This window comes from Rhinopithecus bieti, unplaced genomic scaffold (genome assembly GCF_001698545.2).
Source record: "Rhinopithecus bieti isolate Rb0 unplaced genomic scaffold, ASM169854v2 scaffold_641, whole genome shotgun sequence".
NCBI lineage: Eukaryota > Metazoa > Chordata > Mammalia > Primates > Cercopithecidae > Rhinopithecus > Rhinopithecus bieti.
The window spans coordinates 4,800,955-4,818,006 of NW_016803417.1; the positions used below are offsets into that span (position 1 = coordinate 4,800,955).

A 17,052-nucleotide genomic window follows, 5' to 3' on the forward strand; every position below is an offset into this window, starting at 1 on the left:
GAGGGAGGGAGGGAGGGAGGAAAAGAGAAAAGGTGAATACAGTATTCAGGTTTCATTTCTACTGACACTCTGTTTCCAATTAACTGATTGCTTTGGTAATGAAAAAAGCAAGAGAGCACCTATTTCTGACAGGTTTTTCTGCATGCACATCCACATACAAACACTCAACTCAGCCATGTGTCTGTAATAAGATTCTTCATTGGTGAAAATATCATTTGCTTCCAGCATTCATAATTTAAATGCAAAGTGCAGGGAAGGAAAAGGCAAACAGGTATCTGAGTTTAAAAGCCAAAGAGAGAAAATAAAAACTGTCAAATTATGCCACCTGCTAGGCTCACAAAGAGGACATGCTCATAGACAATTCCCATCTCTAGTGGCTGCAGTGTTTTAACAAGAGCCTCATTGTCAAGCCTCCCCCATTTAAGACAATTTTGCTGTTTTTCTGCCGTGTCCCTCCCCAACACCATACCATTCAACGGACCTGAGTTTTCCATATCTCTCTGGCCTGGTAAAGAATGGACTGCTTTATTTTAAATCAGAAAGGTAACCAAAAGAAGACAACTAAAATAATAAGACAAAATAATAAGATATCTAATAAAACCAGGAGGCAGAGAGAAGAGGAAAGAAAGGTGTGAGGGAATATAAATTCCACTTCTTCCTTAGCAGGAAATTAACAGATACTGTCAAATTTATGAACCCAAGGATAGACTGGCAGTATATTTTATACTGCAAATTCTTTGACACTCCCATCAAGTGGCAGGTCGATGTCCCCTCTTCTTGAGTCTGAGCAAGTTTTGTGCTACAACCAATAGTTTGGCAAAAGGTAAGTCATGTAACTTCTGACACTATGTCATAAAGGGCCATGAAGCTTCCAACTGGTTTGCCCAAGGTGCTCGTAGCAGGGTGTGATGGTTAATTTTATGTGTTGACTTGGAGGATGTTTTTAGATGAGATTCACATTTAAATTAGGTAACTATGGGTAAAAAAGACTGCCCTCCATAATGTGGGTGGGCCTCACCCAAACAGCTGAAGGTATGAACTGAACAAAAAGACCGACCTCCCTGAGCTAGAGGGAATTCTCCAGCAGACCACCTTCAGTCTTCTTGTAGATTCTCCTCATCTCCATCTGTCGGCCAACACTGCAGATTTAGGACTAGACAGCCTCTAAACTGAATAAGCCAATTCCTTGTTTTAAAAATCTCGTGTGTGTGTGTTCGTGTTGTGTATATACATACACACAATGTATGTGTATATATATACACATATATGTATACACACATATGTACATGTGTATGTATGTGTGTATATATATACACACACACACAACACACACACACACACACACACTATTGGTTATGTTTCTCTGGAGAACCACTAGCAATACATGAGGGAAGCCTGCTGCCACACAAGTTCAACTACCTGGAGCCACCATGCTGAAGTCACCACGAAGACATGTAGTTGCCATGAAGACAAATGAAGTCAACATGTGTAGGTGCTCTGCTCAACAGTCATTGCTGAGCCCAGCATTCCAGCTACTCCCACCAAGGCAACAAGTCATGGGAGCGAAGCCTTTTTGGACCCTGTGGACCAGCACATCCACCAGCTGGGTACCAGGGAATGACCTCAGTCAACACCAAAAGCAGCAGAATCACCCAGCCCTCCCTGAATCCCTGACCCACAGAATTCAAAATACCATAAAACAAATTTTTAAGCCACTAAAGTTTGGGGGGTAATTTGCTAAAATAACAACTAGAAGAACTAAAAACAGAAACAGCAGTTATCACACCTAAACCAAGACTGTAGCTGAGTTGGGACCAGACAAGAGTGATGAGTTCTGTTTTTATTTTAAACCCTTTGTGGTTTATATTATTTACACGTGTATTAGAAATTTTAAAATTCAGAAATTTAAAAATTAAGGGAATAACAGCAAACATGTTTAAAATTTACTGTATACCAGCCACCCTTCTAAGTGTTCTTGAGTCTGGACAGGTTTGTGATTGCCTCAACCAACAGAGTTGGTTTTAACTCATTCAATCCTCACAAGAACCCAATAAAGGAGGTGCTTTTATTATCCCTGTTTATAAATGGGTAATTGACACACAGAGAGGTTCCGTAACTGTGTCAAAGGTCACACAGCAAGCAACAGATCCTAGATTAAAAGTAGCCAGCCTGGGCCTACACCTACAATATTTCCAGAGATCAACAGGCTGGCTTGGCAATCACAAGTCACAAGAGGAAAGGTACAACCTCAAACTGCCATTCACCTGGGTCTCCAAGCATATGAGTGACCATGGTATTATATATCAAGCACTGCCAACTTTTACTTTTTCAAAACCTATTGCCTAAATGCAGTGCCCTTTACTCTAATTCCCACCTGTACACATTTTTCAAGGCCAAATCCCCCTAAATATCACCCAGATCTCTCTACTCAGCATTAATTTCTCCATCTCCTTCCTTTCCAGAGTGAACCTTTTATATTAATATTGGGTATTTCTATCATTTTGCCTATTATTAATATGATTTTGCATCATTATACATTCATTCCCTATGAACTCTTAGCTTTCTAGTCTCTGATTTCCCCCACCAAGGCCTTGCACATAATAGAAATTTAAGTACTGTTTAAGAAAGTTAAGTGATATTGGCTTATTCTGAATGGAGGCTGGTCTAGTAGCCTTCATCTTAGAGAAATTATCACTGAATTTTACCTGAGGGGAAAGGAGAGGAGTTAATAAGATCTACAATTAGGCAAAGAAGCAGCCTACTGCATGCTAATCTCTGGCAGGTGTTTACCATTAAACTCCATGATGCTGACTAGAATGTACCAAACAGCTTTCTCCCAAAAAGCTCTAAGTACTTTTTTCTGCCTATATATTAGTTCACTTATTTTTGGTATCTTCCAGATAAAGAATGGCAAGGAAGCCAGCATCACTGACCCCACTGCCCAGTGGTCAACTGGGGCTCTCCCTGTGCACCGTTGAACTGTCTCCTTGAGAAGGCTCAGTGTCTCTTCAGTGATGTCTGCTCCCTAGCCAATTTCTAGAGATTCCTTAAAGCTAAGCTCAAGTCTTACTTTTGGGGGAAGCAACTCCTAACCATCCAGATAAAAAAGACTTCTCCCTCAGAACTTAAACAAGCACTGCATTTGTAGAATAAACACTCCTTGGTCATGTATAAGAATTTTGCCTAACTGGTGTTTTTAATTCTTAGATATAATTTCTGGACAATCAACTACTTAATGGTATGATCCTTCTTATATCCTTTCAAGCTCTTGGCTCCATACCTTTGCAAACAGTATCATATAAAGAAAACTAATAAGTGATGGGTAAATGAAACTGCCACAAAAGTTCAATTTATGCTATTTTTAAAGAAGTTATCAGGGTCAACCTCACCATTATTTTCAGAATTGCAGTTTAACCCAACGAGACACCCTTTTGCAGGTAATGTATTAGCAATTTAAAGATTTCTTAGACTGGGTGCAGTGACTCACACCTGTGTGCCAGCACTTTTAGGAGGCCAAGGAGGGAGGATTGTTTGAGGCCAGGAGTTTGAGACCTGCCTGGACAACCTAGCAAGACTCTGTCTCTTCAATTAAAAAAAAAAAAAAAAAAAAAGAAAATTAGCTGAGCACAGTGGCATGTGCCCGTAGTCCCAGCTACTTGGCAGGCAGGCTGAGGTGGGAGGATTGTTTGGGCCTAGGATTTCACGGTTACAGTGAGCTCTGATCCTGTCACTGCACTCCAGCCTGGGTGACACAATGATATTCTGCCTCAAAAAAATTTAAAAGAAAAAGATTTCTTTAATCAATTCCATATTAGGTTCAAGGACAACTCTGCAGGCAGCAGTTTTAACAATAAAGATCTCAAGCCACATAAACAAAAATCTCAAACTTATGACATACCCAAGAGGGAGGTAAAAACTATATGCACAAAGATGATTTCCACAACAGTATGTACTAGTAAAACACCAGAAATTAACACATATTTCTAATGAGAGGATTATTAAATGAAAGCATATCCTTAGACATATGCAGGGATTAAAAAGTCATAGAGACTGAAGCAATATTAAGATATTGTGTTAAGAAACAAAATACAAAATTGAATATTAGAATTGTGACTTCATAAAAACATGAACAGACATGGAAAAGCACTGGAAGTGAAGACAACAAATAATGAGTCTGCTAGGATGGGTTAAATACAGGTCATAATGGGCCGGCGGCTCACGCCTGTAATCCCAGCATTTTGGGAGGCTGAGGTGGGCAGATCACGAGGTCAGGAGATGGAGACCATCCGGGTCAACATGGTGAAACCCTATGTCTACTAAAAGTACAAAAATTAGCTGGGTGTGGTGCATGTGAATGTAGTTCCAGCTACTTGGGAGGCTGAGGCAGGAGAATTGCTTGAACTCGAGAGGCAGAGGTTCCAGTGAGTCCAAATCGCACCACTGCACTCAGCCTGGCGACAGAGCGAGACTCCGTCTCCAAAAAAAATAATAATAAATAGGTCATATTTTGTCCATGTGCCAAACTCTGCAGATCTACTGCTCTTCCAATTTAAAAAGGATGCAACAGAACTCTCTCACACTGCGGGTAGAAGTATAAACTCTACAACCACTTCAGAAATCTGCTTGACTGTATCCTCTAAACTGAATCCTAGTTCAGAACTTAGAAATTCTGCTTCTGAATAGAATTTGTACAAAGGTACACATTTGTATTAGGTATTATGTATCAAGACATATACTAGAATTAGAATGTTCAAAGTCACACTATTTGCCATGGAAGAAACTGGAAACTATGCAAATGCCCCTCAACCCTAAAAATTGGTAAATTGTAGTCACACAATTGAATATTACACAGCAGTGAAAATAACTGTACGGCCACAAGCAACAACACAGCTGAATCTCACAAATATCATGCTGAGAGAAAGAAATCCGGATACTAAAAGCTATATACTGTGTGAGTCTGTGTACAGCATGAAAACAGACAAATCTATCCACAGTTGGTATAACGGTTACTCTTCGGGAGGGGCAGTGATTGGACAAGAGAATAGGGGCACTTTTGCAATGCTGGCAATATTTTGGTTCTTTCCGTGGGTACCTGTTATAAGTTTATGTTCACTTTGTGAAGATGTACTCTTAAGATGTACAGCTACGGGCCAGGCGCGGTGGCTCACGCCTGTAATCCCAGCATTTTGGGGGGCCAAGGCATGGTGGATTACCTGAGGTCGGGAGTTCGAGACCAGTCTGACTAACATGGAGAAACCCCATCTCTACTAAACATACAAAATTAGCCGGGCATGGTGGTGCATGCCTGTAATCCCAGCTACTCGGGAGGTCGAGGCAGGAGAATCGCCTGAACCTGGGAGGCAGAGATTGCAGTGAGCTGAGATCACGCCATTGCACTCCAGCCTGGGCAACAAGAACAAACCCCATCTCGGGAAAAAAAAAAAAGGGCCGAGCGGGGTGGCTCACGCCTGTAATCCCAACACTTTGGGAGTCAGAGGTGGATAGATAACCTGATGTCAGGAATTCCAGACCAGCCTGGCCAACATGGCGAAACCCTGTCTCTACTGAAAATACAAAAATTGGCGTGGTGGCTCACGCCTGGAATCCCAATACTTTGGGAGGCTGAGGTGGGCGCATCATGATGTCAAGAGATCGAGACCATCCTGGCCAACAAAGTGAAACCCTGCCTCTACTAAAAATACAAAAATTAGCTGGGTGTGGTGGCACGTGCCTACAGTCCCAGCTACTCGGGAGGCTGAGGCAGGAGAATCGCTTGAACCCAGGAGGTGGAGGTTGCAGTGAGCCAAGATCTCACTACTGCACTCCAGCCTGGCAACAGAGCGAGACTCTGTCTCAAAAAAAAAAAAAAAATAGCCGGGCATGGTGGCAGATGCCTGTAATCCCAGCTACTTGGAAGGCTGAGGCAGGAGAATCACTTAAACCTGGGAGGCAGAGGTTGCAGTGAGCTGATATTGTGCCATTACACTGTAGCCTGGGTGACAAGAGCGAAACTCCGTTGACGGGGGTGTGGGGTGTGGGAGATGTATACCTATGGTACAGCTCTTCCTCTTGTTTTGAGAGAGGATATTGCTTGGTTGTCTAGGCTGGAGTGCAGTGGCATGATCACAGTTCACTGCAACGTCAAACTCAACGTCAAAACTCCCTGGGTTCAAGTGATCCTCCTGCCTCCAGCCTCCCAAAAAAAAAAAAAGTAGTTGGGACCTACAGGTGGCCATGTGCCACAACCACCCGGTTATTTTTTATTTTTTAAAGTAGAGAGCGGAGTCCTGGCTATGTCAATGTTCTAAATTAAGGCAAAAAAAAGAAAAAAAAAAAAAAAAAAAAAAGATGGCATAAGCCAACTCACCCATGCAACAGGCCTAAAACTTCCTGAAACACTTGAAAACAAGTTGACTTTTTATTGAAGGGTGAGTGAGAAGTGTAGTGAATATTGCATAATTTAGATAGCTTCAACTCTCCTTACTAAAAATGATTTTTAATACACGCACACATTATCCAACAAAAGCCAGAGTGGAGGGTCCAATTTTTCAGACCCACTCTGCTGCTTCAGAATCTGCTCACCCTACAGTTACTCCATCTTAACAGTCCTCAGCTCCCACAAGCACTGCCCCTTTAGGCCATTCTCCCATCCCTCTCCCCAGTTCCTTGCACTGCCCCCAACTAGATCCTTTTCCATCCTCCTCCTCCCACCTGGGCTAAAAAGTTAATGTATGCACACATTAACTCAGAACTATTTATGAACAGACACCGATACTCATGAAATGAAACTAGTCTTCAGTGTATCAATTCCAGTAGCCATTTGCCTGTGGTTTTTTGGTTTCTTTCCTTGGGGCCAGTTTGAACATTTTAAAAAATTATTTTTAAGCCTACAGTCTTTTTTCCCTACTAACATTCCCTGCCGAGCGTGCACACACACACACCCAGAACTCACTTTTGCTGAGGCAGAACCTCGACTAGAGTGATTTATGGACTAGGCAAGTCTAGAGTCCAGAAAGCATCCCTGTGCCCTAAGGGGATAAAATGTATTCCCAATTTGTGTATCTCTAAAGAAGGCAATTATTCCTTTACTGGAAGCTTCTCTTCCATCCTTATTCATTTTAACCACCCCATAGGACAGTCAATACTTAATTTTTCTTCCATTGCTTCAGCAGCACCTTTCCCCAAACCTAGTAACAGAAAAAGGACCGAAGTTAATAACCTCTCAGTTTTCTCACTCAACCTCTATCTTGGAAAAACTTTCTAAGTAGCTGCCTTAAAATGAGGGAGAAGGGCTGGGAGATGAAAGAATGACTGCTAATCGGTACAGGGTTTCTTTTTGGGGACAACGAAACGCAATTAGATAGCAGTGATGATTTCATAACTTTATGGATATATTAAAAACCACTGAATTTTACACTTTAGAAGAGTAAATTTTTATGTTTATTACACTTCAACTTTTTAAATAAAACGTGGCACTTCTCAACATTTTAGTAGAGAAAGTTGGATGACAAGAGAAATTGGCAGATGAATAGCTACTTAGCTGTTACACCACCTAAAAATGAACTTGAATAAACTCAGGAATCCAAAATAAGCAAATAGACCCTAATTTCCATTCAACTCCAGAGGTGGGGGGCAATGAAGGTGAGGAAAGGAATTGCACGATTATAGATCTGGATGATTAAGCTTCCTTATTAGTCTCGGGTATCAGGGTCTAATAGAATCCATTATTTAATAAGATGGGCTGACCCTCCGTAGAGGCCATGTGCAGAAAGCGAGCGCTGGGGGACGCCATAAATTGTTGTTAACGCTAACACGGCCAAAGCCTTCACTAGGTCATGCTCGTGCAGCACGGCTCGTGCTGACCTGCAAGAGCCACCAAGAACAGTTGCCTCTTAAAGTTCCATGGTACCCAGGTGAAGAAGACGAATATTCGGTCAAGGGGCAGTGGCTGCTGCGAGTGCCACTGTGTGTTGGCAAAAGCGGCATGGAAAACGGGACATTCAGGGGCAAGCCCGCTTAAGGGCCCCTGCACCTTCCTTCGACCTGGAACCGCGGGTCCTCCGAAACCCACGCTGTCCGCGCCCGGCTGGGCTGCCCCCAGAGGCCCTGAGCGCCGCAACGCCCACACACACACCCCTCCCCCACCTCCCCGCCCTCCAACCCTGGCCGGAGCCATCTCGGAGTTGGCGGAGGGCGACCTGGAGACACCTGCCCCTCTGGGGCCGAGGATAAAGGGGTCTTGACCGCCACTCCCTCCTGCAGAGCACAGCACCGAACTTCACGGAGAGCCGCTTCAGAGAGGGTCCCCCATTCCACCCTGGGCTAGGGAACGGCCCAGAGGCATCCAAAGGCCAGAGCTCCAGGCCGGGGGCGGGCAGGCGCCCGCACATTCCCGCCGGCCGGCCCAGTCCGAACTTTCTCGCTGCTCTGTGCCCAGCGCGCCTCTCCGTCTTCCAGACCGGCCGAGCTCCGCCGCTGCACAGCGCGCCAAACTCCGACGGCCGCGGGGCCGACGCCACCTCTCAGACCCCTCCCTAGGACCGCCCCGAGGCCGCCGGGTTCACCCGCTACCCTCCGCCACCGCCACGGCCACCATGCGACCCCAGCGCGCGCCAAGTTGGTTCGGCGCGGGGAGCAGCCTGAGGCAGCGGTAGGCACCTGGCGCTCCGGGGCAACCCCTCCGCGTCACTCACCTTCAGCCGCTCTTCCCAACCTGCCGGCCGTTCGCTCGCTCTGCCGCGGACCCGGAGCTCGGGGAGGGGCGGGGCGCAGGGGGCGGAGTCGGCCCCGGCGGGCAAGCGCCAGAATTAAACGCTGAATCGCACAGGAGCCGCCGGGCTCTGCGGCCGCCGCCTGGGCGGGGAAGCTGGGGCAGACCAGCAAGCCTCTCACCCGGGGTGGGAGACAGCTGTGGCTGTGGCTGCACTCCGAAGCAGCGCGTGAGAACGGCGCGGCCGGTGACGCCCTGACTGCTCCCTCAGTCCCGGGGACGCCCGGCTCTCCGCGGCGCGCTCTTTGTACCGCGGAGCCGACAGCGGGCGGATCTCTGCGCCTGCGCGCCGCTGCAACTCCACCGGGCCCACGAGGCACCTTCGTTGCCTCGCATGGCCCGCGGGCCTTGCCGCGGCGAGAACTAAGCAGAAGAGCTTCTTCCACCCCGGCTTGCTCCTTCTACCAACCCGTATTTACCACCTCCATCCTCGCACACACACCCGCAAGGGGAAAAGAAATCCACCCAACCGTGAGACGGTGCGGTCCTCCCATCTCCGACTGGGGCGGGGCGGGGGGTCCTGGCAGCGAGGATGGCCTGCTCAATGTCCACCCACGCCGCCAAGAAGTTTGCTGACCGCGGATGAGGGACTGGAGCGTGCAGAGCTGTTTCCCACAGGTGCCTCATCAGCGGCCAGAAACCTCCCGCCTACAAGGGCACCTCCCTTGTGACCTCCGTGCATTCGCCCTGGCTCGGCGGCAGGACAGAGTCCTCGGCGGAAAGGGGAGGATGCGTATTCAGAAGGTTCCAGGTGTCTGGGGACTCCATAGAAGACCCAATGCCTGCCTCGGGGACTCAGGATTGAACTGGCTTCCTAGTTCAGTCCTAAATACGCGATTTGGAGCAATCCAGCAGGTACAAGAGAAATTAGTAGGGATTGGGAAGTTGTAACTTTAGTCTTTCAAATTGAAGGTAGCTAGAATAAACAAGAAGAGCTTGGGAACAGAAGGAACGACTTTATAAAAAGCAGGTATTACTTAAAAAACAATGTCAGCTCTTCAATCAACTGATTTTCTTAAGGGGGAGAGTCCTCCCCTCACCCCCAAGCTCTCTAGCACCGCACACATCCAGCAGGGCGTTGCATGCGCTTAGCCTTTTTTTGTAAGTGTGCAAGTGAAGAGCCAGCAAACTTCACAAGGCGACATGCTTGCCTCTGGGGAGAAGACGCTGCTTCCCCACAGTTCACAGCGAAGCACACCTGCATATTCCTGAACTTGATGGCTCCTGACTGTTTAGGGAATAGGCAAAGGGCAGCTGGAAGAGATGTGAAGGCAGGAAACCTCGTTTTGAATCTCAGCCCCTTTGCCAGCTCACTGGGTGGCAGTAAGCAAACTCCTCCTCCTGGGCCTTTTCCAGCTGTAGAATAGGGCATTGGATGCAGTAGGTATTTTCTAAAATCCCCCCCACCACTCCGCCCCAAATGTCTACTATTCTATGAAAAGGAGAATTATTTCCATGGTGATAAGGGATGAGATATCAGAGGCAGGAGGACTCCTGCATTTAAAAAGTACTCGTGGGCCAGGTGTGGCGGCTCAGGCCTATAATCCTCGCACTTTGGGAGGCAGAGGCAGGTGGATCACTTGACTCCAGGAGGACAATACGGTGAAATCCCGTTTCCACCAAAAAAAAAAAAAAAAAAAAAATTAGCTGGGAGTGATGGCGCGGGCCTGTAGTCCCAGCTACCCTGGAGGCTAAGGTGGGAGGATCATCTGAGCCCTGGAGGTCGAGCCACTGCCCTGTAGCCCAGGCGACAGAGTGTAACCCTGTCTCAAAAATAAATAGTGCCCTCGACTGGGTGCGGTGGCGCACACCTATAATCCCAGCACTTTGTGAGGCCGAGATGGGCAGATCACTTGAGGCCAGGAGTTCAACACCAGCCTGACCAACATGGTGAAACCCCATGTCTACTGAAAATACAAAAAATTCGCTGGGCATGGTGACGCTCACCTGTAATCCCAACTACTCAGGAGGCTGAGGCAGGAGAATCCTTGAACCCGGGAGGCGGAGGTTGCAGTGAGCCAAGACCGTGCTACTGCACTTCAGCCTGGGCGACAGAGCGTGTCTCTTGTCTTAAAAAAACAAAAACAAACACAACAACAATAAAAAAAACCAAACTCCTCTGAATTCCCAGCCTTCATCTCTCCTTTATTTCTCCTTCTTTGCATTTAGTCAGTAAACGTTGATAGGCCCTCAAGAGTAAGCAAAACGAATCAATCAAAAGTATGGCAGATTCTGAATTTTTAGTGGATTTATACTTGAAATTTCGTTTTTAATTTAGTCATTTTATTGACATACAACTCACATGCCATACAATTTACTCCTAAAATATATAATTCAGTGGTTTTGAATTTATTCCCAAAGTCACGCAACCACCACCACTAATTCCAGAACATTGGCATCCCAGTAAGAAACCCCATACCCATTAGTTGCTCCCCATTCCTCCCTACTCGCAGCCGCTGGCTACCACTAATTTACTTTCTGTCTCTATGGATTTGCTGATTCTGGACGTTGCATATAACTAGGAACATAATAACATGCTACTTTTGGTCCGGCTTCTTTCACTTAAGGTAATAGTTGCAAGGCTCATCCATGCTGTAGTATGTTTCTGTACTTTCTTCCTCCCCCCACCCATTATATCATTTATTGATGATAGAATTATACTGGAAAACAGTCACAAAAGAACAATCTTTGAATAGAACTGTTTACTAAGTGAAACATTTCTTGAAATATAACATGCGAAAGATTGTCAAACATGTCAGCATAGAAGCCCTTGGATTTATACAGAGACTCTTGGCTGGGCGCTCGTGCCTGTAATCCCAGCATTTGGGGAGCCCAAAACAGGAGGATAGCTTGAGCCCAGGAATTTGATTGAGACCAGCCTGGGCAATAAAGTGAGACCTCATCTCTATTTTTAAAAATTAACAATTAAGAAAATTAAAATACTCTCAGCAGTAATTTTCACAAATTCCAATTGTGTGTGTGTGTGTGTGTGTGTGTGTGTGTGTGTGTGTGTGAATACCTGTATCTGGGAACAACGAACCATATTTTAGCTGGGCTTCTTGGAATAGATGTGCTTACACTGAGATGTATGAAAGAAAAGAATTATTTTTGGTCAATGGATAAGCCCTTAGCTATAAATGAAGGCAACAAATAAAATAGCTTCTAAATTCGAATGGTCTATTCAAACACTATTTTTTTTTTTTTTTTTTTTTGTAAAGTTTGTGATTGGTCCTTGGGTGCCTTGCCTTGATTGGATTTCTTCTCATTTTCAAAGCAAAAGGACAGAGACTACGTATGAAGGACCTTGCGGGCAGACACCCTTATTGGGAGGCCACTTTAACCAGTCAGGTGAGTTGTTTGCGTCCTCGTTGAAAGTTCTTTGCATGGATTTTTAAACGAACTTTTTAAGAGTTTTAAAGGTTTCCTAAGTTGAAAACCAACTGGGTTTGGTGGTGGATGGAACTTTTTAGAGGTACGGTGGTCTTTAGAATTTGCTTTATATTTTCCAGCCCATTGCTCCAAAAATCCATTTCTTGGGAAGCATTTTGCTCAAGCTTTGGAAAAGCAACCAGATTATGTTTTTTTTTTTCTTTTTTCTCAACTTTTATCTACACGAGATGGTCTGGAAAGGAACTCAATGAAATCTGTCCCACTCTCAGTATAGCTTTGGAAGAAGAAAGTCGTTCAGTAACTGCTGGAGTACAGAAAGTAGTTTGTAACATTGGCCTCTCTTTTTATATAGTCATATGTTGTAATCTTTCCTTTTCCAATAATAGAACTTTCTCAAGGTTCCACTGTTGCTTTCCAATTTTCAGATTTTGAGAGGGCCTCATCTGTGCAAGTCCAGGGTATTGAAGCGCCGTAGGAGGGAGAAAATCAGGGTATGGAAAAACTTCACTTGGCTCCTCTGTGAAAGATTCTACAACATTTTCTATTGTTTCTGGCTTTAAGTTTAGGTGCATCCTTTAAATATAATTGAGTAAAGTATCCTTTACCTTTTCATTTTCTGATAAATCACCTTTATCTGTTAAATTTCCTTCCACGCTGCTGTTTCCATATTTCAGTTTCCAATTTGGAGCAAACAAAGTTTCACTTGTTGTTTTCTGTAGCTGAACATGAATTAATATGGGACTTATTTTCGTCCTTAAAAAAGTCTTCACCAGCATAGGACCAGCAGAGACCTAATGGCATCTGCAGTCCAGGGTAAGAACAAACTTGCTCATCAACTGAAGCACTTGTTAGTGAGTGGTTCAGAGTGAAGAGCCTTATGGAGTTACCAGTTACATTAAAGCCAGTTTCCATTACAGATTTTTTGGAATTCCCGTTATCTATGAGATCTCTTTCAGTAAGAGGATAACTCCATAACTGACATGTTACTTGTTTACTATTATTGTTAATTTTGCTTCATGAGAGATATTTGGCACACATAGGTTACTGCCACAGTTGTCACTATTTTTTCTCCCCATTTTGTTGTAGCCCCGTCTGCAAGGATGGCAGTTGGTGGCAGCCTTGTTGGCAGTGGCGGATCTTCAAGGTCTGGGGGCTGGCAATAGTGGAACTTCGGCAGCAAGAATTGGGCCCCGGGATGCCAGCTTCAGCTTGAAGGAGTTAAAAATATACTACTCTAGCATATTGACCATTTTTAGTTAAAGGCACTTTAAAAACAGCAGGTGCAAGAAGATCACTCGGCCCTTCCTTCTGTTTCTTAAAAGCAGCAGATAAAATTCCCATGCAAAAGATGTTCTCTTTCCACCAGAAGGAAATGTTCTCATCATCAAGGAGGGAAAGAATCTGAGGGAAATATTACAAACAAACTTGTTAGACTAATCCTTGTCCTCTTCGCCACTTCTTCACCAATTAACTAGCAAGCCCCTTTTCCTTGTCATATTTTCATGATGTACTTCTCTTTGTCTAAATCAGTATATACATGTTCATCTCTAATTGCATCTTTGGGTCTTCATTTCCTTGTAAAGTCTCCTGTGCAACAAAAAACCTGTATTAAACAAATTGTATGTTTCTCCTATTGATCTATGTCAATTTAATTATCAGTCTTAGCCAAAAATCCCAAAAGGGTGCAGGTAAAAAATGCCTCCCCATCATGTTCCTCGGGGCTTTTTCTGATTTTAAGGTGTCTCAGGCCCATGTGTCCTTTCCAGAGTCCTCTTCCCTGGCCCCTGCTTCAAGTACAAGGCAAATGATTTAGCAGGAGCCCCCTCTGCAAGGATGGCAGTTGGTGGCAGCCTTGTCGGCAGTGGCGGATCTTCAAGGTCTGGGGGCTGGCAATAGCGGAACTGTGGCAGCAGGAATTGGGCCCCGGGATGCCAGCTTCAGCTGGGGCTGTGACTCCTGGGGTTTCAGTACATCTTTCCTTTTTATTGCTGGACAATATTCTATTGTATGGATGTATCACATTTTGTTTATCCATTCATCCTTTGATGGCCATTGGGGTTGTTCCACTTTGGGCTATTATTAGTAAGCTGCTATGAATATTCAAGTGCATGTTTTTGAATAAATGTGTTTTCCTCTCTCTTGGATATATATCTAGGAATGGAATTTCTTGGTCATATGATAACTCTATGTTTAACTTTTTTTTTTTTTTTTTTTTGAGACGGAGTCTCACTCTGTTGCCCAGGCTGGAGTGCAGTGGCACGATCTTGGCTCACCGCAAGCTCTGCCTCCCGGGTTCACGCCATTCTCCTGCCTCAGCCTCCCGAGTAGCTGGGACTATAGGTGCCCACCACCACACCCGGCTACTTTTTTGTATTTTTAGTAGAGGCAGGGTTCCACTGTGCTAGCCAGGATGGTCTCGATCTCCTGACCTCATGATCTGCCAGCCTCGGCCTCCCAAAGTGCTGGTATTACAGGCGTGAGCCACCGTGCCCGGCCGAGTCTATGTTTAACTTTTTGAGGAACTACCAAACTGTTTTCCAAAGTGGCTATACACTTTTAGATTCCCGTTAACAATGTATAAGGGTCCTAATTTATCCAAATCTTTGCCAACAGTTGTTGTTATCCTCTTTTTGATTATAGATATCCTAGTGGCTATGAAGTAGTATCTCAATGTGGCTTTAATTTGCTTTTCTCTAAGACTATGTTGAGAATTCGTATTGGCCATTTGTATATTTTCTTTGGAGAAATGTCCATTTATAACTTTTGTCTATTTTTAAATTATGTCTTTTTATTGTTGAATTGTGAGAAGTCATTGTTCATATCTGATAAGTGATACTAGTCGTTTATCTGATATATGATTTAAAATATTTTCCTCCATTCTGTGAGTTGTTTTCACTTTTTTTATTAATGTCCTTTGAAACACAAATGTTTTTAACTTGATAGTCATGTATTTTTACAATATAATGTAAGCTAACTCATGTTTCTCAGACAATAAAAGTACTACATGCTATTGTAACAAAAAACCTTTGAAAATATATTTTAAAAGGATAAAAGGAAAATAACAATTACTTATGGCTCCATCACCTAGATATAGCCACTGTTAAGATTACAGCAAATTTCCTACAGCAAATTTTTAAACACACATTACTTACTTGATATCACACCCAAGGAAAACATGTGGCCTTGTACTCTACACATGGGTCATAAGGAGGACTATCCTACTGACAGCATGCCCATGTTCAGAACCTTTTCCTCTCCCTTCTTTCTCATCAAATCTAATTTGTCTTGTGTCCATTGTCTCAGAATTCAGTTAAGCTAATTTAGTATTAATACTGAACATGACCACACGTTATACAAGCTTTGCAGTTAAAGAGCATCTGCCCTGGTTCTGAGTTTCACCCCATCAGCCCATTTGTGTAGTAGACCTTCATGTGACGCATTTAGTTATCTGCTAAATACTTGGAGTTGTGTGCAAAAAGCAATAGCCAACTCTGGAATCTCCCTGAGCTTCAAGTTTCTTGTCTGTAAAATGGCTGTAATACTTACCTGTGCCTCTTTCATCAAGTTGCAGTAAGGATCAAACCTCTCAGAGTAAGTTGGATCAGAATGAGCCGTGGGTATGCCGCAGGTAGAAATCTCGTGCCCTGAGTTTCCCATCAGGGCCTAAGAGGGCGTATGGCAGCAGGGAAACAAGTCAGGAGGGAGCAAGGAAGACACCCCAGCGAGAGATCCCCAAAGTCATACCAGACCTTTGGGACGGATGGAACTGGGGTAGTCCCTAGAAGTAATTTTCTTCTTTATACTCTTGTGTGTGTGTGTGTTGGGGTGGGGCATTAATACAGGGTCTCACTCTGTCTCCCAGGCTGCAGTGCAGTGGCACAATCACGGCTCACTGCAGCCTTCACCTCCCAGGCTCAATTGATCCTCCTACCTCTGCTTCCCAAGTAGCTGGAACCATAGGCACACGCCACCATGCCTGGCTAATTTTTTGTATTTTTTGTCAAGACAGGTTTTGCCATGTTTCCCAGGCTGATCTCAAACTCTTGAGCTCAAGCAATCTGCCCACCTCAGCCTTCCAATTTATACTCTCCTTCATTTCATTTAAAAAATGGTTATATACTACAGTTATAATTAAGAGGTTTTTTGAAAGTTTTTGTCATTCTCAAATATTTTACTGAGCTGTGAGAGAAGGATTCTTGAACATTAAAGGGAAATCATGGTGGCAAGAGTGTGAGAGAGAGTGTGTGAGAGTGTGTGTGTGTGTGTGTGTGTGTGTAGAGTCACATGCACACCTGAAAACCAATGAGTCTCCCTCAGAGAACAGGTGAACTGGGGAGGGTGTGCACAGTGGGACAGCTGGATTTGCCACCTGCGGATCCTTCCCAACGCCAACCCCAGAGGCTTCAGATGTACTAAGGAAGGCTGCGTGTTCCCTCACCCTTGCCCACGGTCATACTGCCCTTAAGGAGTCTTCTTTCTTTTTTTTCTTTTCCTTTTTCTTTTCTTTTCTTTTTTGTTTTTTTGAGACTAAATGTTGAAGGAAAAGACCTAATATATCACAACCTGCATATGATAGCCCCACACTTCCGATTCCTGGAAACAACTGTTTGAAAGGTAAAGGACATATTGATTCATTTGCTTTAGTCCCCTATTTTAAAAATCAAGTTACAGTTCAGTTTGCATTAAGCTGGAACCCTGTATGAATACATTTTCTATGTGGCTGATGGACATAATTCTAGTTCAGGAAATTGAGCTAAGAGTAATGTTCATTCATAATTATAATTATTATATCATTGTTACTATTATAAAATATTTATAGAGCATTCAAAATGTGTATGGCATTCTACTAGGATCCTAAGTAGAGGGATTATGTGTACAAACCTGTCCCTGCA

General features: G+C 44.3%; 1 protein-coding gene across 3 annotated transcripts in view; it reads right to left on the reverse strand.

Annotated features, from left to right (window-relative positions):
- Window positions 1-8,773, reverse strand: part of KANK1 (KN motif and ankyrin repeat domains 1) — a 239,239-nt gene extending 230,466 nt beyond the window's left edge. For 2 of the 3 annotated variants that reach the window (XM_017883716.1, XM_017883669.1), the window contains exon 1: window positions 8,694-8,773. The gene's annotated coding sequence lies outside the window, so the exon portion shown is untranslated. The remainder of the gene's footprint in view (window positions 1-8,693) is intronic. The other variant, XM_017883684.1, reaches the window with a different exon arrangement.
- Window positions 8,774-17,052: the final 8,279 nt, after the last annotated feature.